Source organism: Narcine bancroftii, chromosome 12, assembly GCF_036971445.1.
Source record: "Narcine bancroftii isolate sNarBan1 chromosome 12, sNarBan1.hap1, whole genome shotgun sequence".
NCBI classification, from domain to species: Eukaryota; Metazoa; Chordata; class Chondrichthyes; order Torpediniformes; family Narcinidae; genus Narcine; species Narcine bancroftii.
This window is the reverse complement of record NC_091480.1, coordinates 83,724,139-83,747,313: the sequence shown is the minus strand read 5'-3', so window position 1 is coordinate 83,747,313 and position 23,175 is coordinate 83,724,139. Positions and strand designations below refer to the sequence as shown.

The following is a 23,175-nucleotide window of genomic DNA, read 5'->3' as shown; positions in this document are numbered from 1 at the left end:
AAGTTGACAGGAAGACCCCAGCATCCAATAACATCCCCCAACTGCTGAGCGAGTTTATGAACGTTTCACTGCGCCCACCCCCCCAACACTTTAATGCCCCCTTCTAACATTCGTTCTGGCACCGACCCTGGATAAGTGGAAACTTGGGCCAATGTGTTTTGCAGCAAGAGGTGTTGACATTGTAAAACCAATTTCTTTAATGTAGTGAAAAGGAAGCAGTTTAACTTATTTCTATGACTATTTGAGTTAGGACACCTTGAGTAAAGAGTAAATGTTGAGAATGATTCCTGCAAAAGAACTTTTAAATATCCAGGAAAGCTCAGTCTGAACACTGCTGCACCTTCATCTCTCCCATTTCCTTGATGTCTCGATGAAGGGTCAGATTATTATTATTTAAATGGAAAGCGATTGCAATATGCTGCCATGCAGAAGGACCTGGGAGTGCTTGTACATGAATCACAAAAGGTTGGTTTTCAGGTGCAGCAGGTTACCAAGACGGCAAATGAAATGTTGGCCTTCCTTGCTAGAGGGATTGAGTTTCAGAGCCGAGGGGTGGGGTCCAAATGTTCAAGGTACTGGTGAGGGCACATCTGGAGTACTGCGTGCAGTTCTGGTCTCCTTACCTGAGGAAGGATGTACTGGCTTTGGAGGCATACAGAGGCTGATTCCAGAGATGAAGGGGTTGGCCTATGAGGAAAGATCGAGTCGTCAGGGACTGTACTGGCTGGAATTTAGAAGAATGGGAGGGGATCTTATAGAAATGTAAAAAAATTATGAAAGGCTTAGATAACATAGAGGAAGGTAAGATTTTTCCATTGGTGGGGGAGATGAGAACTAGGGGACATAGCCTCAAGATTCAGGGTAGTAGATTTTGAATGGAGATGAGGAGGAACCGCTTTTCCCAGAGGGTGGCGAATCTGTGGAATTCGCTGCCCATTGAAGCAGTGGATGTGACCTCAGTAAATGTATTTAAGACAAGGTTGGATATATATGTTTGCATAGAAGGGGAATTAAGGGATATGGAGAAAAGGCAGGTCAGTGAAGATGAGCCTATCATCAGATCAGCCATGATCTAATTAAATAGTGGAGCAGACAAGGGCTGGATGGCCTACTCCTGCTCCTATTTCGTATGCCATCCAATTAACCTACACCCCCGGTACGTACCTGCGGCCCAAAATGGCCTGCTACCGTGCTGTATGTCTAAATTAAAAGTTAAAAGATTGCCCACCCCTGTAATCTTAACCATTCTTTTTATCCCACTGTTACGGCCCAACCTACTGATTTCCTCCAGCAGATTATTTGTTGCTGCTGGTTCCAGTAATTGCAGTCCCCTGTGTGTCTCCTTGATGCTTGTTCTCGGCTTCCCCTTATCCCATCTCCTGGGATGCACTTACATCTGGAAGTCGTGCAATTTCTAACACCCAGAGGTCAAGCTGCTGCAGCCAACACTGCAAGAGGGCACAGGCTGGGAGTGGCAGCAAGGATTGGGAAGACTCACCCTCACGGCCTTCTTACCCAGAAGGCTGCTGGCAGAGAGCTGTGAATCAATCATTTAAGCACCATTTAAAGCTAAAACAAGTAATCCGTTTACTTGTATTTCAAAGTAATTTTAAAATGTATAATAATAACAGGACATAAACATATTACTTATTTGTAGTTACATTTTCATTCACGATTAGCAACCCACTAGCCGTCTGTGAGGGGCCAGATGTGAAGTGCAAGCAGCCCCACAGCTCAGGATCTTTCAGCGCCAACCTGAGACCATCATGACTTCCTCCTTGGAGAGGAAGGTTAGGCCTTGACTCAGTTTCAATCACTCAATGGGATGACATCTACATGCCTCTCCTGAAGCACCATCCAAAATTAAGTACAGTTTGGATTCATTATCCTCTCCCTCCCCTTTCTCTTGCTAACATTAAGGGTGGGGTTGGAATTGGTGAGTCCTTGTCCTCTAATTCTCCTCTGAACCTTGGTACTGGTGCGTTTCATTGCTGAAATGAAAGGAAGTGTAGGATCTTCCTGTTAGTTTCTTCATTGGAGTTTACAGATGGGATTGGAATTTGCTGGGCACATTTGCAAAAGTCTGACATGAGTTCACAACTATCTCCAAACCTCGAAATGAATGCTTTCTGAGAACTTATCTTTTGTATCTCCCTTTGCTAAATATGTTTTTAATTTTTCTAAAGTGGTGTTATCACTGTCTTCAAACTTTTACAAATACTTATTAAAAAAGTAATAGTTTTTTTTTCTCTGTTGTGTGAGTTGTGTCACGATTCCAATCTGAATGATTTTTTCCTGATCAGAATTGTGAAGGGTTACATTGAATAGGGTTGAAAGGAGGTGCTGATATCTGTGATTAAAACACACCTATTCAACACAGTGCAGGCTGTACCTGAAATGTGTTGCCTACATATTGTAATTGCTGTACTAGTTGAAGGGGGAGGGGGGCACTGAGCAGTTACTATTGAAGTCAGACAAGCCATCCTCGGATAGTTAAAAAAAAATGTTCTTCAGCCGGTCCCTGGTGGTCTTCTTTACCGCCTTGGGCCCCTGGTGGTCTCCATACCTCCCTTGATGACTAGAAGTGGCACATGGAAGGAGGCACGTTTAGTGTAGTCAGAGACCCGATTCATCTAGACGGAGTCCGATTTCCCCCACCAGTGCCTCCATCCCCCCACTAGTTCTGTCACCCCCGCCAGTGCTGCCACCCCCACCGGTGCCACCACCCAACCCCACCCGTGACATACAAAGAACACACAGCTCTTTCTTCTCCGCTCCATCCACCCTTCCTCATCCTCCCTTTTAAAAAGTTCTTTCTAAGCTTATTAAAAGGCCAAAGCCAAATAGAACATGGCGGCCACAAGGCCAGCTCTCACGAGACCTCCTTGTCGCCGTCCACTTTGATGTATGGAATGTAAAAGATTGGCTACCCCTGGCATAGGTGCTATTTTCCAAAGATACGTCCCTGGGATCAGGTGGGGAGGCAGTTCATAGCCATGCTGGTAACTTGTAATATTGGGTTAGACGCAACACACTAGGCCAGGCAGAATTTAAATGCTGTCTACAAATTTGCCGATGACACCACAGTTGTCGGCAGAATCACAGACAGCAATGAGGAAGCTTACAGGAGGGAGATAGATCAGCTGGTTGAGTGATGCCACAGCAATCTTGGACTCAACATGAACAAAACCAAAGAGCTGTTTGTTGACTTCAGGAAGAGAAAATCAGAAGAACACGAACCAGTCCTCATCAAGGGAGGAGCAGTGGAAGGGGCTAAATGCTTCAAGTTCTTGGGTGTCAACATCCCTGATGATCTCTCCTGGGCCCTCCATGTCGATACAATCACAAAGAAGGTTCACCAGCAGCCAAACTTAGTGAGGAGTTTGAGGAGATTTGGTAGGTCACAAAATACTCTTGCAAATTTCTACAGGTGGACCATGGAGAGCATTCTGACTGGTTGCATTACTGTCTGGTATGGAGATGCCAATGCACAGGACAAGAAAACAACTACAGAGAATTGTGAATGTGGCATCAGTCACCACTCCATCGAGGACATCTACAAGAGGAGGTGTCTTAATAAAGCAGCCTCTATCTTCAAGGACCCTCACCACTCAGGCCGTGCCCTCTTCAAACTGCTACCATCATGAAAGAGGTACAGGAGCCTGAAGACGAGCACCCAATGGCATAAGGACAGCTTCTTCCTTTCTGCCATCAGATTTCTGAATGAACCACAGACACAGCCTCACTTTCTCTTATTTTTGCATTACTTTATTTAATTTTGTAGCAATTTTTTGCACTTTAATGCTGTTGCAAAACAATGAATTTCATGTCACGTTCATGACAATAAATTCTGATTCTCGTTCAGATTCTGATTCAGTTAAAATGCATATATGTTTTTTAGATAGAATTTGCGTGATTTTATTGGTCTGAAGAATGTCCGACATCTTGTCATTAGTTATTCACACATGAACAACCAAAACTCGAAATCTCTGTTTCCTTATGCGGGTTTAGACAGCATACCGGCAGTGCAGTAATCAAAGAGCCAGGACCTGCAACGCACGTCATCGATGTGTGCTATACATTAGTCTGTTGTTCACAGAATGCCTGAAGTTAACTTTAGACTGCAGGCATTCCAGGAAATTGATTAAGGGTCTAGGAGGTAAAATATCAGTACGGGAGTGGCACCTTCATTCCTGTCCTGAACTTTTTACACAACTTGCATTCTGGGAAAATAGCAATAATTTCCTGGAACACAGCAGCTGTGTAAAAAAATACATAAGTGATGATCAAATTGACAGAAGGAATGAGGACATTTGGACTACATTCCCCTTAAATTTTCTTAGAACAATGAATGGTTACAGTTGAAATAATCCTTTCTTCTCCAGTAGTCCTGGGGTTATCAAGACTCAATCAGTCAAATGATACTTAATGAAGAAGCACATTTCCATATCAACTGTACACAACTATAACATATTGTCTCTAGGTTTTGTTTCAACTAATAAACATGCTAATCAACACCATGAGTATTCATTATGATGATAAGCATATACAGAGCCGTTGTCATACCCACACTCCTGTTCGGCTCTGAAACATGGGTCCTCTACCGGCATCACCTACGGCTCCTAGAACGCTTCCACTAGCGTTGTCTCCGCTCCATCCTCAACATTCATTGGAGCGACTTCATCCCTAACGTCGAAGTACTTGAGATGGCAGAGGCCGATAGCATCGAATCCACGCTGCTGAAGATCCAACTGCGCTGGGTAGGTCATGTCTCCAGAATGGATTCCCAAGATCGTGTTATATGGCGAGCTCTCCACCGGCCACTGTGACAGAGGTGCACCAAAGAAGAGGTACAAGGACTCTTCAATCTGTATTTATTGGACAAAATGTAAGCTACCATAACCCAAAAAGACCACAGAGCCCACCTCACTGACAAAAGGCAAAGGAGGAAAAACCCAACCCCAACCCACCCATTTTCCCCTGCAGCCGCTGCAACCATGTCTGCCTATCCCGCATTGGACTTGTCAGCCACAAACGAGCCTGCAGCTGACGTGGACTTTTACCCCTCTATAAATCTTCGTCCGCGAAGCCAAGCCAGAGAAAGAAGAAAAAATACTGATTTCCCCTTGAATCTATATTGTGGAAGCACTAATCTCTTGGAAACTACAGCTTCCTGATACTCTGAGGTATCATTGCTTGACGTTCAAAGACTCTGTCATGAGGGATAATCCACAGGTGCTTACAGTGAAAATCAGGAAAAGGGCTCAGTTGGATAGTGGCATAACTGTATGCACCCCACAATCAGGTTTCATTTAAACCAGTGGTTCTCAACCTTTTTCTTTCCACTCACATACCACTTTAAGTATTCCCTATGCCATCGGTGCTCTGTGATTAGTAAGGGATTGCTGAAGCTGGTGTGTGAGTGGGAAGGGAAGGTTGAGAACCAATGCTCTTGAGAAAAATTGTCATTGGCCCATTTCCTTTAGAGTTATGAAACTATGCTCATAACGAGTCAATGAGGTACGATTAAAACAGTGGCTTTCAAATTTTTTTCTTTCCACTCACATACCACCTTCAGCAATCCCTTACTGATCACAGAGCACCTAGGGCATAACGATTGCTTAAGGTGCAATGTGAATTTAGTGGGGCAGTTTGAAAATCACTGCTTTAAAGGAAACTGAACAAGGGCCTAAATCCTGAAGTTTGCTCATCTCTGAAGTATTTGCAGTTGAAGCATAGGTCATGAACTACCTCCTGTCAAGTCTGAAATCTGGTAGTTAATGGTATTTTACTTAGATCAGATATAAATCAGAGTTTGATTCCATTTCAACAAAATATTAGGAGAAGAAAGAAGCCATTTAACCTCGAGTAGAAAACTTCACTACACAATCATAGAACATCTGCCAAAATACAGTTCATGGGGATTTTATTAATTCCAAACAGATTGGAAATATTAAAAAAAGATTTTTCAATTCACGCTAATCTTCAGTAGATTGGAACAAAATAACGTCAGAAAATTCTAGAAATGTGCAGTGGGTTTGTCAACATTTGAAGTTATATAAAAGTAATGGACATCCTTTAGCAGGCCAATTACACTCTTTTTGGGTTATGGTAGCTTACATTTTGTCCAATAAATACAGATTGAAATGCTGTGTTAAAATACAATGTCGAGTATTGTTATAGTTTCATTGTAAATGGATTTATTTTCATCTCTTGATTTACTGTATATTAACAGTATAGCAACTGTATATTTACACAATGGGTTAAAGATTGTATGCAATTCCAAGGACACTGTAGTAAACCATTGTTATATACAATTGTCTGGTCAGGCACACCTATTGGCCAGTTATACCTGTGGCCCCTCCCCACAGGCTCCTGTATAAAGGTGACTGTTCCACAGCCCCCTGCAGCTCAGTGCAGGACAACTGAACAGTATGGAAGTGCTTGTATTCTTTAAGAGAATAAAAGCTACTAGTTTCTCTACAATAGCCTTTCGAGTAATTGACGGTGCATCAGACAGAGCTTGAGAAATGATTGTTCAGGTTACTTTGTGAACACTTAGCATTATTTTAAGTTTGTTAAGGTCCATTTAAAGGTAACACTTGACAATGAAGATTTTGTTTCCTGAACACTTTTGGTGCATTTTATGGATTTTGGGCTGCTAAACATGAAAGTCAGATTAAAACGTACTGTTTTTCAAATATAGCTAGGGATGCAATGCAAATTTTAAAATGCCAGAGCACCCCAAAAATGGCAACAAGGAGGTAGACCTGGCCTTGGTGGCCACCATATAATGTTTAAAGTTGTATAATTGAGAGTGAACGGTAGGACAAGGGAGGAGGACAACCAGTTGTGGAAGAAACAGGTTCCTTTTCTTTATATGTCAAAAACAGCACTCAGTGAGGTTGGGGGGGGGGGGGGGGCGGGTGCTGGGGAGCGCGCCTGGTGCCACTGCCTGGAGTGACACAATGAGGTGCCAGAGCAGTGTTCTGGTGAACTCCAGGAGCATGGCATCCCTGGATATAACCTATTTTTGTAATGTTCTGTCATATTTTAAGTCTACTTCAAGTGCAACATGTCATTGAAAATTCAGCACTTGGACTTCCTCCCTGCTGACCTTGGTGCCATCAGTGATGAACATGGTGAAAGGTTTCACCAGGGCATTGTGACCATGGAAAAGAAGTATCAGGACAACTGGAATCCGTCAATGCTAGCTGAGTATTTTTGGACACTGACATGAGAGGCATCAGATGCTGAGTGCAAATGAAAATCAGCGGCAAAACATGTTTAGGTCAGTTGAACTAACACGATGAGTCAGCTTCATTATACAATTAAACATGCTAAATTAAATAAAAGTTAATTTAATGTTTCTCCAGCTTCTTACATAATACAGCACATCTGAAATTATCTTTGTGTTTAGCTTGAAGTTGTCTATCATAATCCCCATTTTTTTCTCCAGGAAGCAAACCTTTTGAAAAAAATGGTTGTCTAGTATAATCACCTAGAGATTCATGAATAGCTTTCACAGGTCCTGCTCTCTGACTGAATGTTAAGAAAACATATTAGTACAGGAGAAGAAGAGGATCTTTGGCCCACATTGTCTACAATGACCATAATGCCAATTTAAACTAATCCAGTCTGCCATGGTCATCTTAAAAGTTGCTAATGCATCATCTTACACCACCTCCCTTGCCAGAAGGCTCCAGGCAACTTTCATTGCTTGTGTAAAAACTTGTTTTGCAAATGTCTTGTAAACTTTACTCCTCCCAGATGAAATTCATATTTCCAGTATAGAGTCTTTCAGTCCAACTTGTCCATGCCGACCAAGTTGTCTACCTAAGCTAGTTTCATTTTCCTGTTCAGTTCAGCTCATATCCCTCTAAACCTTTCCTATTAATGTACCCGTCCGAGTCTCTTTTGGACATTGGAATTATACTGACCTCTACCACTTTTCTTGGCAGCTTATTCAAGATACCCACCACCCTCTGTGTGAAAGCTTGGTCCTCAACTCTCTTTTAAATCTTTCCTCTCTCTCCTTAGATCTATGCCCTATAGTTTTAGATTCACAAACACTGGTAAAAAGTCTATGAAGTAACCTATGTCCCCTCATGATTTTATATCATTGGAAGGGGAAACTAGGAGAACACAAACCAATCCTCATCGAGGGGTCACCTGTGGAATGGGTAAAGAATTTCGAATTCCTGGGTGTCAACATCTCTGAAGATCTTTTCTGGGGCCTTCATGTTGATACAATCATGAAGAAGGCTTGTCAGTGGCTATACTTAGTTATGAGTTTGAGAAAATTTGGTTTATCACCAATGACTCTCGCAAATTTCTTCAGGTGCACTCTGGAGAGCATTCTGACTGGTTGCATCACTATCTGGTATGGAGGTGCCCATGAACAGGACAAGCAAAGACTAGAGAGGGTTGTGAACTCGGCCAATGCCTTTATGGACATCTGTCTTCACTCCATTAAAGACATCTACAAGAAAGCAGCCTCTATCATCAAGAACCCTCATCACCGTCCCCCCCCCACCCCGGCCATGCACCCTCCACACTGCTACCATCAGGAAGGAGGTACAGGAGCTTGAAGATGAACATCCAATGGTACATAAATAGCTTCTTGTCCTCTGCCATCAGATTTCTGAATGGACAATGAACCACAAACATGACCTCACTTTCTCTTCCTTTGCGGTAATTATTTATTTTTAAATAGTATATCCGTGGAAATATAATTTATAGCAATTTTTGCACCTGCAATACACAATAACTAACGTGCAAACTATTGGAGAGGATGTTTAAGGATAGAATTTATGAGCATTTGGAGAAGTCCAGTCTACTCAGTGATAGTCAACATGACTTTATGAGGGGAAGCCTTGTCTCACAAGCCTAATTAATTTTTTTGGGGAAGTAACAAAAGAAATTGATGAGGTTAAGATAGTAGATGTGGTCTATATGGATTTAGTAAGGCATTTGATAAAATGTCCCATGAAAGACTCATTCAGAAAGTCATGAGACATGGGATCAATAGAACTTGGCTGAATGGATTAAAACTTAGCTTGCATGTAGAAAACAAAGAGAAGTAGTGGACATAAAGTTTTCTGCTTGTAGGTCAGTGACTAGTGGAGTTCCACAGGGATCTGTTCTGGGACCCCTGCTCTTTGTGATTTTTATAAATGACCTAGATGAAGAAACGGAAGGATGGGTCATTAAGTTTGTGGATGATATGAAGGTTGAAGGTTACAATAGGATATAGATAGGATGCAGAGTTGGGCAGAAAAGTGGCAGATGGAGTTCAATCTGGATAAATGCAAGGTGATGCATTTAGGAAGATCAAACCAGAAGGCTGAGTACAGGGTTAATGGTGGAGGAAAAGAGGGACCTTGGGGTCCAAATCCATACATCTCTCAAGGTTGCTGTGGAGGTTGATGGGAGGGTTAAAAGGTCTTATGGGATGCTTGGTTTTATTAATAGGGGGATTGAGTTCAAGAGTCAAATGATCATGTTGCAACTCTACAAATCTCTGGTGAGACCATACTTTGAGTATTGCGTTCAGTTCTGGTCACCTCATTATAGAAAGGATGTGAAGCTATGGAGAGGGTGAAGAAGAGATTTACCAAGATGATTCTTGGGTTGCCTCTTATGAGGCAAGGTTAGCAGAGCTAGAAATTTTCTCTTTGGAGCGAAGAAGGATGAGAGGAGACATGAGGAGGTCTACAAGATTCTGAGAGGGATAGATAGGGTGGACAGCCAGCACCTGTTTCCCAGGGCAGGATCAGCAAACACCAGAGGACATCTGTACAAAGTGAAGGGAGGAAAGTTTAGGGGAGACATCAGGGTTTTAAAAAATATATAAACACGGAGAGTGGTGGGTGCCTGAAATGCTTTGTCATGGCGATGGTGGAGGCTGAAACATTAGGGGCATTTAAGAGATTTTTAGAAAGGCACATGGATGAATGAAAAATAGAGGGTTACAAGGAGGAAGGTTTTAGTAATTTTTTTTGGCAAGAATATATAACTTGGCACAACATTGAGGGCTGAAGGGCCTGTGCTGAGCTGTAATGTTCACAAATTTTGTGACATGTTCTTGACAACAAATTCTGATTCTGATATATCTCTAAAAGGTCATCCCACAGCCTTTTGAGCTTCAAATACAGCTCCGTTGAGGTTTTAACATAGTCTTTGAGCTGCTATATGAAGAAATGTAGGGTACACAGAAAACATATGTTAATGAATGTTTGAGTCCTTTGATGTGTTTCAAGTTTAAATTGAAATTTATTTTGTTACAAAATATATAATATTGTGAGAACGGTTCTTCTGTGAACAGACCAACAGATTATCTCCAACTTGCATACAGCTGAGCACAGAACACAATTTGCCAAGTATAGGATTACATTGATGTGGTGCGCTGAGGTAGCAGCGAGCAAGCACAAAACTCAAAAGATTGTACAACAGACTTTATTCAGATGGAAGCCTGAACACCAGTTCATGCTTCGGTGGCTCCCATATGACTGGTTCAGGAGGGGCCGGCTCAGGTCTATATTCGGGTCGGCTGATTGACAGCCGGCCTGGTGGAGTCAGCTCTTAGGTGGTCTTCCTCCAAGTACAGAGATCACCCCCTGCAGCAGGCTGGTGGTCAGACCACCACAATGGAAAAGGATGATCATTGAGGACTAAGCATGAGGGCACTGATGTGGGGTCATTCAGGAACCTGATGGCTGTGGGAAGTAACTATTTAAGCCTGATGGTACATGCTATCACACTCTTAAGCCTTCTCCCCAATGGGAGGAGGGAAAAGGTAGTCTGGGATATGATGGATCCTTCTGTATGATGGTTGGTTTTCTTAGGCAGAGGGAGATGTAGGTGGAGCACAGGGAGGGGAGTAAAGTTTTCATTATGTTATGAGGTGTACTCACCACCTTTTATAATTTCTTCCCATCTTGCACAGAGCAGCTTCCATTACCATGCTGTGATGTATGACACTGCTGTAGAAGTTATTTAGGGAAAGAGGGGATGTACTCAACTTCCTTAGTCTTCTAAGAAAGTATACATGGTGGTGAACCTTCTTGGTTGTTGTGTTGACGTCCACAGGTGATTGGAGATACTTACTCCTAAGAACTTGAAATCATCCACTCTTTCAACTCCAGTGCCATTAATGTGAGCAGAGGTGTGAACTCTGTCCCCTCTCCTGAAGTCATTGATCATCTCCTTTGTCTTATTGACATTGAGAGAGAGATTGTCATTTGCCACGAGACCTTCAGTCTCTTTGGTACTTTCAAATTCATCATTACATGATACCTTACCCTCTGCAATGGTGTTGTCGGCAAATTTGGGGAAGCCTTAATCACTTGATCACTCTCATTCACCATATTTTAAATGATGACCCACCTTGAGCCCAGCTGGTGCCTGTGTTCTGCAGGGTCACGGATCCAGTTGAATCCGCATGTTCTCGCAAATGCTGATTATAATTATTCCTTCTTTAAACCTGCTTGCAGATTCATTTGGAATCAAACTTTGAATTAGTCTGAGTACAACTCAATGGGAACAAATGAGATATAAAGAATGTAGCAATATATTTCTGATTTGAAAGTGCACCCTTTTTAAAAGACCTTTACCACAGAGATTCAGATGCAGACAAAAATACAAATGAGGTTAATTAAGTGCAACAGGAAATCGAATACACATTTTACTGCATGAAGAGGGAGGGTTGTGGTTTTTGCAGTTCTTGACCCGGCAGTCATTATTTTTCCATTCTTGCATCTTTGCCTGTTCTAGATGGCTGGCAGGAGCTTCTCATTGCTCGAACACCTGTAAAACTTCACAGTTTTTTCCCCACCCTTTGGGGATTTTTACCTGCTTTCACTGCCATTGTACCCTTAGAAGATTGTACTGATAACGTGCTTTAAGTATGGAATAACATTCCCAAGGTGTTTCAGGGAAGTGCTGTCAATAACACACTGAATCACATCAGGGGATGATTTCAGGCCAACAGGTCGGTGGTCAGAATTATCTGGGAAACCACAGGGAGGTAGAGAGATTGAGAGCTCCCAGGAGAGAATTCCAGAGCTAAGGGTCTTGTCTGGTTGAGCATCCAGACATGGGAATGGGCAAGAGACCTGAATTGAAGATAGCTTGGTAGGAGTTGTAGTGCTGGAGAGCAAAGGGGTGGGTAGATATGAAGGCAATGGAGAAATCTGAAAAGCAACGTTGATGGCAGCCAATCTTGGCTGTGCTTATTCAACAATGCCAGTTCATCATTTACTAACTGGGCTCTGCACCTATAAACTTTCATCTCCACCGATGAAGCTATGAGTACATCTGGTCCTCCATTCCTGGGTAATTAACTATAAGAGTGGTGTAAGTGGGTCACAAGGTTTAACTTCCTTAAACACTTAAATTAACTCTGGTCAAGCTTTTAAAACATCTGATTGGCTCTATCAATGACTCCAAAGCTGTAGAGTGAGGAATGATAGGCTTTATTATACTTTAGACTTACAGTTGGCCCGATTCCATGTGCAGAACAGGGAGAGGGAGGTTGACCTTTATTCCAGGGTCACAAGGGGAGGAGTTACCAGGGAGCAAGTCACCAGTGGGGGACGGGCCAGCTACCCATTGACAGTCACACATATACATATTTGTATCACTAGATCTTCTCTGGTTCACAAATTAATCTTGGTATTACTGTATGATGTCCTTGAATTTCAACACTTCAAACTTAGGTTAGTTTGACTACAGAACCATGCAGATATGGCAGTCCTTAGATATTCCAGCTATGTCTGCCTTCTTGGAGTCAATTGACTCAGCCCAAGTGTTCAGCTAACACCTCACTTGGAAGGTTAAGTCAAAATTATTTGAATTCAAAGTGCTAGTAATCAGGACTTGGGACTTGGGTGCAGTCTGTGTTGAGTCTATAAGTTCCTCTTGTGACTGTGTGGATTTCCTCCCACATCACAAAGACGTGAGGTTAATTGTCCACTGTAAACTGTCCCTTGTGTGTAGGTGAGTGATAGAACTTGGGAGAGTTCATGAAGAGAAATAAAATGGGATTATTGTAGGATCAGTGTATACGGGTGGTTGATGGACAATGCAGACAGTGGACTGAAGGGTCTGTTTCTGTTTTGTATCTTGCAGTGATTCAATAAGACCATAAGACATGGGAGCAGAAATAGGCTATTCATCCCATCAAATCTACCCCACCATTTAATCATGAGTTGATCCATTTTTCCACTCAGCCCCTCTGCCCGGCCTTCTCCCCATCAACAGTGATGCCCTGGCTTATCAAGATCAATGGGAAGCATGATTAGTGTAGCAGGGCGCACGATCAGTGTTGCGGTTAGCGCAGCACTGTTACAGCTCCAGTGACCCGGGTTTGAATTCGGCGCTGTCTGTAAGGAGTTTGTCCGTTTTCCCCATGTCTGTTTAGGTTTCCTCTAGATGCTCTGGATTCCTTTCACCTTTCAAAATGGTTGTAGGTCAATTGGGTGGCACAGGCTCAAGGGCCAAAAGGGTCTAATTTTTTTAAATGTAAAATTTAACCTATCAATTTCTGCTTTAAATACACCCCACAACCATAACTACCTGTAGCAACAAATTTCACAGATTTACCTGTGAATATTTATCATTATACTGGACCAGACTTTAATTGTGTCCCAGAAGTCTTCCTCTAGGACCCTCCTGAAAGTCTACCTCTATGATGCATGCTAATTACCTAATACCTTCCTTCTTGCTCCTCTTCCAAGTAGGGTTTACTCTCTCTGGGAATTTGATTTCATTAATTGTATTGCAGCATTATATACCTGCTACAAAGGTTTAAAATAGCGCCTTGTACTTTGTAATATTCTAAGCATGGAGCTTTGTACAAATGTCACAGCATTCTAAAAATGTTGGGTCTTCCTGCTGTAAAAAAAAACCAATTTAGTTGTAAATTTCATACTCACTGGTGCAGGTACTGTGTGGAACTCCAGTCAAAAAGTGAATTAATATTACCCTGTGTCGCAAGATAACTTGATCTCTATCGCCCAATCAGCTTCCTTCTGATCTGAGCTTTTCAAATCCAACTGCCTGAGTCGCCTGACTCTAATTGCCAGGTGCAGCTTTCAGATAAAATCCCTGTCGCAGTCTGCCGCACTGCTTAAGTCAGCATTTAATTGCCTTTAAAAAAGGGGTTGGTGAGCTGCCTTCTGCATTCCACGTGGAATTCCCACCGTTGAGATGAGAGTTCCAAGATTCATACACAGTAACATTGAAAGGACTGCAAAGCATTTCCATCTCAGAATGGCACGGGACTTGGAAGGGCTATTGCACGATCCTAGGGTCCTCATCCATCCTTGCTGATGCAGATGCAGGATGGATCCATTCCTGGATTTGGGTGATCCAAGAATGGTCAGGCCAAGACTAATGAAACTCCATTAATCCAGTAGTCACAGACTTCTATTAAAGTCCAAACACATCTTCATTTTTTAATATATGTCTCACAGCAGAATAATACATTTTTTTTTTCCAGTGAACCCAACGAGTTTAGAGAGAGTGGGAAATATACAGGTACTCTGGATCTTGTATCTGGCCACACACCTACCTGTGTTTCTGACCCTGGCTCTGGCCACACACCCTGTGCTGATTCCCCTTTCTGGTCACACTTGTTTGCACCCCCAGCTCACATTCTCAACTCATGAGGGAGCCAGATGTCAAATGTCAGATGCCAAACTTGCAGACTCTCTCTGTTACCACAATGTAGTCCAATGGTTCTCAATTCTTTTTTTTTCTCCCACTCACATACCATTTTACATAATCTCTTACAGTGCACCAATGGCATAGGATGGTTAGTAAAGGATTACAAAAGGTGGTATATGAGTGGAAAAAAAGGTTTAGAACCACTGGTGTGGACTGTATTCCTCTGTAACAAGAAGTGAATTGTTAGCAGGATCCTCCTTGCACAGAAGTGCTTTATTTCAATTCAAGTGCTTCTTCACTCCTTTTCTACTCCCACTCTTAATCTGTTTAAATAAATAAAATCTGGATTCTTATGTTCACTTTTTACAGGGGGAAAAAGGAAAACATTGTTTCAAATGCATCAGAGGGCTTGCAAAAATGACTCCCATCAAATGTCAGTTTTGTTTAGGACAGGCACCCACAGTTGTATTATCTTGAAGTTCAATGTCAAGAATTTAGGAGTTGATGGAAGATCAAACATAATTAAATGATAATGTGACCTTGAAGCAAGTAATTTTTGGCTGAGGCAAAATTACATGTCATTATCCATTTTAAAACAAAGCTGCTGAGATCAAAAGTGACAGATCAAAGGATTTAAAAGCAGTTCTCTTCTCTGCTGGTCTCCCTGAATTAAGGGTTTTGCTTTGCATTGGCCATGGTCAGTAGCTTGGAGGCCACATTCGATTGTGGTGAGTGTAGAGCAAGGCAAGCATGTGAGTGAAGTAGATTGACCCGACCACTTCACACCGTTACACCCTTGGCCTCTTTAGTTGTTGAATACTGACCGTGTGATAGCGTCAAACACTGTGACAGGGGCTTGGTAGAATAGACAACTAGAAGGGAAAAAGATATTGACAAACATGTTCAGAAAATTTCTACTTGAGTAGAGAGATGAATCAATATGTATGGAAATGCACGATCAGAAAGCTATTGTCACTCTGGGACAATTTATGTCTGCTAATTAGTTTGTGGAATTATTTTGTAAAACCTTATTTTTAAAACTCATATTCCACCTTAAGTAATCCCTATGCCATAAGTGCTCTGTGCCATATGGGATGGCTTAAGGTGGGATGTGGGTGGGAAGGGAAGGTGGAGAATCACTGCTCTAGACCCAATTGTTACTGAAATATTTTGCTTGAGAAAAATTGTCATTGACCTATTTCCTTTGGAGCTATGAAACCGTGCACATAACGAGTCAATGAGGTATGATTAAAACAATGGCTTTCAACCTTACTAATCTCAGAGCACCTCTGGCATAGGGATTACTTAAAGTAGAATGTGAGTTTTTGAAAAAAGGTTGCCCACCCCTACTTTAAAGTATTTTTTAAATCTCTAATTGTGCCCTATGATATATAAGCTACAATAAATAATCCATATAAATAACTTCAAGAGGTCAGATATTAACTACCCCATACAATTAATGTGTTTTGTCTATTTACATTGCAGCGGGAGCAGAAATGGTGTTTCTTAAAATCTGCACAAAGTTGGCATGAATGTCTTCAAATTTGGAATCAAGGCAAAAGTATGTGATTCAGAACATCTCACCACTAATTACCACTGAAAATTGTTTAGTTACACACAAGAATAAATCGATGTGACCGGAGGGATAAAAATTGTTTAAAAATAATCCAGATGCTGTAAAATGACAACTCTAGTGCTAATGTGAAATTTAAAATAAAATAATAACCATTTCTTGATTAATTCTCCAAAAAGATTAATTCAAGTCCTCATTCATAGACCGCATTCCTTCCTTTCCTTACTCGTTGTCATGGGAGCTTCCATGTGGTGATAAGATGATCATGTAAAACTCTGAAACAATTGAACAGTTAGCAGCCAGCCACTTTTTATTTGCTTTTGCAAACTTAAATTGGCCGACATTTTATTCGTAGTTCGTAAAGCTATGACAGAGATTGCAATTCTAATCAATAAAAACTAGAAAAGTCTAAACAGAGCACAATTATTCAATCAAAAGAAATTTGAAATCTCTGCCTTACATTGTGAGTGTGGACTCATGGTAGGGACAGATTTCCTTCAACTAAATGTCTCCAATTACTTCAAATGAGGACGGGCTAAATTAATGAAAAATCTTAAAAAGCAATTGATGGTGTACTGAGGAATAAAAAGGTCTTCATTAAGATACCAAAACGTAATGAAATAGAATAGACTGTTGCATCAGTGTTGATGTTGAACAATGCTTCCTTAAGATGCCAGATGTTAACAGATGGTAAAGAGTTTGTCCTTTGCCAATCAGTTAGTCAATTAGATAAAAAATGTTTGTCAAATAAATTTTATTTTTAAAAAATTTTTCTTCTAAAAAGTTGTAACTGATCAAAAGCTAATGAAGTTAGTCATGCACCACCTTGTTGATATCAACTCCTACTGACTCAGAGGGTTAGTTATTCCAAGACATACTACAGGAGAACTCCTAAAATCTGGATTGATTGGGTCGATCTGGAATTTTGGATTTTCCGGATTCTCGGGCAGCACTTTTCAAAGTCAAATTTAAGGACGAATAAAGAGATGAACAGGTAAATTTAGATAGTTTATTCATGAGCAAATATAGCCTGCTTCATCTATCAAAACAAGCAGCTTTAAAGAAAAATATGGTCAACACTTGACAAAAATGTAAAATGTTCTCACTACAAAAAAAGAGCGCGGAATGCTTGGAATTATGTTTAATAATGAACATGGTTAAAAAAATGCAGTATTTCTTTGCGATAAGATCACCTGTATTAAGCTTCTTGCCGCTGTGTGTCTGTGGCACTTATGTAAAGCCCATTAAACTTTAAAAGTTTGAGAGTCCTGATTCTTGGGTGTTCCAGATTTGTGGCCACATCCAGATTTTTGTACTTGTAGTGCCAACTGCCATTGCTGAGATGAAGCAGTAAATTCTTTTGGTCCTGTTCCTTTCTCCCTCCTGGCTTGTGGAGTTGTCTGAATGGAGTTCGGGCTCATAGGCCTTTCCTCAGGGCAATGTGGGAAGTTAATGTTGGTCTTGGGTCTGGTTCATGTTCTTGGCGCCACTTCATGGATTGCAGGTAAGGAAAGATGGGGGGGGTGGGGGGGTTGAAGGAGGATTGGAAGATGAATCCATATCTGGGGACTGATGGGGGCTCAGGTGGATGGCAATAGGCTTCTGGGAACTCTGTAGTTAAGGATTGCAATGGGAGTGTGGAGTTGATGTTGGGATCATTTTAACGGGGAGTGCAGGAGGCGGACTTACCAAACAAAGTAAGACCAAAAGTTTGTTCCCACTGCCAGACTTCATGTCTAAATGAAGATCACAGAAATGGATCCAGATGAACATGACACAACGTGAGGGAAAATAGCAGAGAATAATTCCCTATTTGATTTGCTTTATTAATTGAAATCCAATTGCATGCCAAAGACTGAGCCATGTGGGAGAATTTCTAGGGCCTTCCCTAATTCTTTCAGTAAATGGTTGATGTGCTTTATTACAGTAAAAAAAATATGGGCAGCAGGGTTAGTAGAGCAGTTCGTGTAATCCTATGACAGCGTCAACGTCTCAAGTTCAAATTCACTGCTGCCTGTTCTTTGGGGGTTTCCTCTGGCTGCTCCAGTTTCCTCCCACCTTTCAAAATGTACGGGGTCTGCAGGTTAATTGGTGTATTTAGGTGGCACAGCCTCACGGGCCAGAAAGTCCTGTTATGGTGCTTCATTTTTTAAATTTAAACTTTCACAATTTAGACATACAGCATGGTAACATGAACCTGTGCCTGCCTAATTGAACCCGATTAACCCACAACCCTCTTATGTTTTGAAAGGTGGGAGGAAACCGGAGCACCCGGAGGAAACCCACTCAGACATGGGGAGAACATGCAAACTCCTTACAGACAGCGCTGGATTTGAACCTGGCGCTGTAACAGCCTTGCGCAAACTGCTATGATAACTGTGCTGCCCCAACCCTAACTGTGTTGTGTTTTTATCTAAAAAAGCTTGTGTATACTGAAACGATCCATTGGGGCTGAATCTACAAACTGCAGAGAATGCTGGAGAGATTCCACCATCCAGGCAGTAGCCGCGAGATCAGAGGAGCTTTAATCGGCTTTGTGCTCTATCTTGTTCTTCAGAACCAGAAGTATTAAGCCCCACTTCTCGCTTCATGAATTCTGCTTGTTCAGAGCAGATCCAGCATTTTTTTTAGACTACAGCACAGTAACAGGCCCTTTTCACCCATAAGCCTGTGCCACTCAAATACACCCACTTCATGAATTCTGCTTGTTCAGAGCAGATCCAGCATTTTTTTTAGACTACAGCACAGTAACAGGCCCTTTTCACCCATAAGCCTGTGCCACTCAAATGCACCCACTTGACCTACAGCCCCTGTACACTTTTGAATGGTGGGAGGAAACCGGAGCACCCGGAGGAAATCCACGCGGACACAGGAAGTACGTACAAACTCCTTACAGCAGCGTGGGATTCGAAGCCCAGTCCCAATTGCTGGCGCAGTAACAGCTATGCCCACCGTGCCACCCATTTTCTCGTTTTTAAATTTTAGCTTTCCGGCATCCACACCATTTTGGGCTTGTGTGGTCAGATTATCTTCGGTTACTGAAATGTCAAGAATTCAGGTTTTGGAAATCTGAAATAAAAAGAGCAGGCGTTGGAAGAGTCTCGAACTTGAAAAGTCAACCATTCGTCTTTTCACGAACACTGCCTCACCTGTTCAGTGTTTCCACACTTTAGCTCTTTTGTTTAATGAATATATCTAATTGGCTATTCTTGAAAGAATTCTAATCATACATTCGGGACTGAATAATCCTTCTGAAACAACCTTTCTGAGATTAAGTAAAAACACAAAATGCTGGAGAAGATTAGCAGCTATGCCCCAAATGATGTTCTCTGAGGACTCCTCCTTAAAATTGCAAGATGCGCCAAAGTGAGAAGTGATTTTGACGGAAGATTAACGCAAACTTCTAACAGCAGTTCTATTTAAATTTAGACATGCAGCACGGTAACAGGGCATTTTGGCCCCAAGAGTCCATGCCGTCCAATTACATCCAATTAACCTACACCACCGGTACATTTTTGAATGACAGGAGGAAACTGCAGTCCCCAGGGCAAAACCCATGGAGACATGGGGAGACGGTATAAACTCCTTACGGTCAGTGTGGGATTTGAACCCTGGTGCTGTAAAGACGTTGTGCTAACCGCTACACTAACCGTACCGCTCCAGACAAAGTATATTGAGAAAATATGAGGTGCAAGAAAATGACTTATTCATTCATTCATTCATCTGGCTGCATCTGAAGCAACCCCACTCGAAAGTGGCCATCAAACAGGCAGCCAACCGGCAAAAAAGATTCTTAAATGAGCTCCTGCATGGCTTACTTGTACTCGAGGAATAAATCAATATTGTCATCATCTGGGAGGCAAAGAGGTGGGGAAGGGATTGGAACTGCAGTGATTAGGCTAATGGAAGCTGAAGGGTTCTTTATTCAAGTTTACACACTGACAGTGAAAGAGGTGGGAACATTCAATAGCTGTGGGTTTGAAAGGAAGACCCCACATGAAGTGGTGATGTAAGACTAGAATCCCTGCTTAAACTCCAGACCTTCTGGCGATGCTGATCCAGCCGTGATTCCTCTGACCACAACAAATTCTTCCCTAGATTCCCACAATGTCCTAGGATCCACCTGATCAGGTCCTGGGGATTTATCCTTCTTGTATGTGTATATGTGCAGAGGTCGATAGCATCGAGTCCACGCTGCTGAAGATCCAGCTGCGCTGGGTGGGTCACATCTCCAGAATGGAGGACCATCGCCTTCCCAAGATTGTGTTATATGGCGAGCTCTCCACTGGCCACCGTGACAGAGGTGCACCAAAGAAAAGGTACAAGGACTGCCTAAAGAAATCTCTTGGTGCCTGCCACATTGACCACTGCCAGTGGGCTGATATCGCCTCAAACCGTGCATCTTGGCGCCTCACAGTTTGGCGGGCAGCAACCTCCTTTGAAGAAGACCGCAGAGCCCACCTCACTGACAAAAGGCAAAGGAGGAAAAACCCAACCCCAACCAACCAATTTTCCCCTGCAACCGCTGCAACCGTGTCTGCCTGTCCCGCATCGGACTTGTCAGCCACAAACGAGCCTGCAGCTGACGTGGACTTTTACCCCCTCCATAAATCTTTGTCCGCGAAGCCAAGCCAAAGATGTGTATATGGGGATCACGGTTGGCGTAGCAGTTAGCGCAACGCCTTTCCAGCGCCAGCGATTGGGACCAGGTTCAAATCCCACGCTGTCTGTAAGGAGTTTCTGCGTTCTCTCCGTGTATGCGTGGGTTTTCTCCGGTGGGCTTGGTTTCCTCCCACCATCTGAAATATACTGGGGATGTAGGTTAATTGGGTGTAATTGGGCAGCTCGGGCTCGTGGGCCAAAATGGCCTGTTACCGTGCTGTACGTCTAAATTTAAACTTCAAAATTTGAGACCTGTACCACCTTCAAGACACATCACTAGTTTCCCAAGGTGAGAAATATGTGGTCGAACAATTCTGACCAAGACTGCGTGAAAAACTGCAGATGCCAGCATATCCACTTCTCTTACAGGCGTGCACTTCAGAAACAACAAGTTGATGACTTTTTAATTAATAGTAACCTTTCAAAACAAACTTCCCCTCAACCTGTTGTGCCATGGATTCCTTTAAGGAGAAGAGTCTGAGCCAAAACCCACTCAATTCCTCACAACAAGGCTATTTTTTTAATCGGGGGGGACAGTGAAAGTGATGTTCGATCATGGTACATGTCACAGCTTCCTCGCACAGCTGGAAACTGACAGCTGTTGAAGGTTTGTGACTGATCAAGCAGAAAGGAGTATCAATCGGTAGAAGGGCCTCGTCTCAGGAAGGGGTGAAGTGTGGGTTAAGCAGAGCTTTTGGAATATGCTATTAGCTGACTGTTTAAAGACCTACAAAATCAAGAACATCATCCATTTCAACCAAGAGAAACATGAACCTTAAATAAAAAAAGCTTTCAGCTCTCACTGATGCAGAACGTAAGCCTCTGAGGTTTCAAAGCCCTCTAGGAATGCATATAACTAGAGTGCCGCTGTCAGTGGTGGTGGGGGGGCGGGGGAGGGGTTGGCGGAAGGAAGGAGCCATTCACTGATTCTTCCCTTGCCCTGGTCTTATAAATCTTCCTCTCACATGCATTGACAGCTTTGCAGATGGTGTTGCCCGACAAACTCGTCTTTATCTAACTTCACAAACAGTGCTAATAGTCTATTTAGCCACAGATGAATTAACCTTTGCTTTGAAGCTGACTATAGGTGACAGATGGTCAGTTCCTAGTGGTTTCAAGTGACCCTAACTGAAGTCTTTTTTATCCCTAGGTCAAGACGGCACAGTAAGGACATTGGTTCATGATAATTACATTAGTGAAAATGTCCATTTTAAATATAATACTTGAGGTCAAGGACATTGCCTGAAGTATTTTAACTCTTTGCTTTCTTAATATTCAACAGCAGGTTGTACGCGCAGTAGCAACATGTCAACGATCTGGTTCATGTTAGTTACCCAGGCAACTCTGAAGCTAAATAGCCTGGAGATAAAGGGCTGTTTAATCTTTGGGAATAGAAGTTCTTCATTGTAGTTACAAATATCATTGGGCAAAATTTTTTTTTCCAAAAGGTTTGCTTCCTAAAAAAAAGTTGGGGAGTATGAAAGACAACTTCAAGCTGAATAAAAAGATAATTTCCTATCATGTAGGAAGTGGGAGAAACATTAAATTAACTTTTATTGAATTTGGCATTAAACATACATTTGCCTCAAATGTAACAGGATGTATCGCAGCTGTTGCAACATTGACAAGACATTTCTGCTGCATTAAATCTTCCTGAAGACAATAAATAGTATTGATAAGTTCACTCTCTATGTAATAGTCTGAAGAACATGTGCCTCAACATGCGTTCGTTCTCTACCAGCATCTGTATTTGTGTCCTGACTAAGCATACCCAGGCCTGAGACAACACTTCCATAGCCCCTGTGCTGAGTGCATGCCCAGGCATGCTTGGATTAACCAAAACAGCTTGCTTTGTGGGAAATATACTGGTAGATTTAAAATAGGACAGAAAATTACAAATTAGGTTATTTCTAAAAATAATGGTAAGTGGTAGGAAAAGTTTAAGGTGATTTAAGTAATCGATATAATACACCCAAGAGTATTCAGGAAGCAAAATCTTCATTGTTTAGGCACGGTTGACATAGTAGTTAGCACAATGCATTTAGAGTGCCAGAGATCGGGGTTTGTCCCATGCATCTACAAGGAGTTTATACATTCTCCTCGTGTCTGCAAGGGTTTTCTCCAAGGGGTCTGGTTTCCTCCCACCATTCAAAAACATACTGAGGGTGTAGGTTAATGGGGTGTAAATTGGGCAGCACAGACTTGTAGGCCGAAATGCCTGTTACCGTGCTATATGTCTACATTTTTTTTAAAAATTGAAGCAAAATCTT

The 23,175-nt window shown here is 42.1% G+C and overlaps 1 long non-coding RNA gene across 1 annotated transcript in view; it reads left to right on the top strand.

Moving 5' to 3' along the window:
• LOC138747184 (uncharacterized) overlaps positions 1-16,404 on the top strand; it is a 46,795-nt gene extending 30,391 nt beyond the window's left edge. The window contains exon 4 of the long non-coding RNA XR_011347352.1: positions 16,156-16,404. This is a non-coding gene — a long non-coding RNA (uncharacterized lncRNA). The remainder of the gene's footprint in view (positions 1-16,155) is intronic.
• The last annotated feature ends 6,771 nt before the right edge of the window (positions 16,405-23,175 follow it).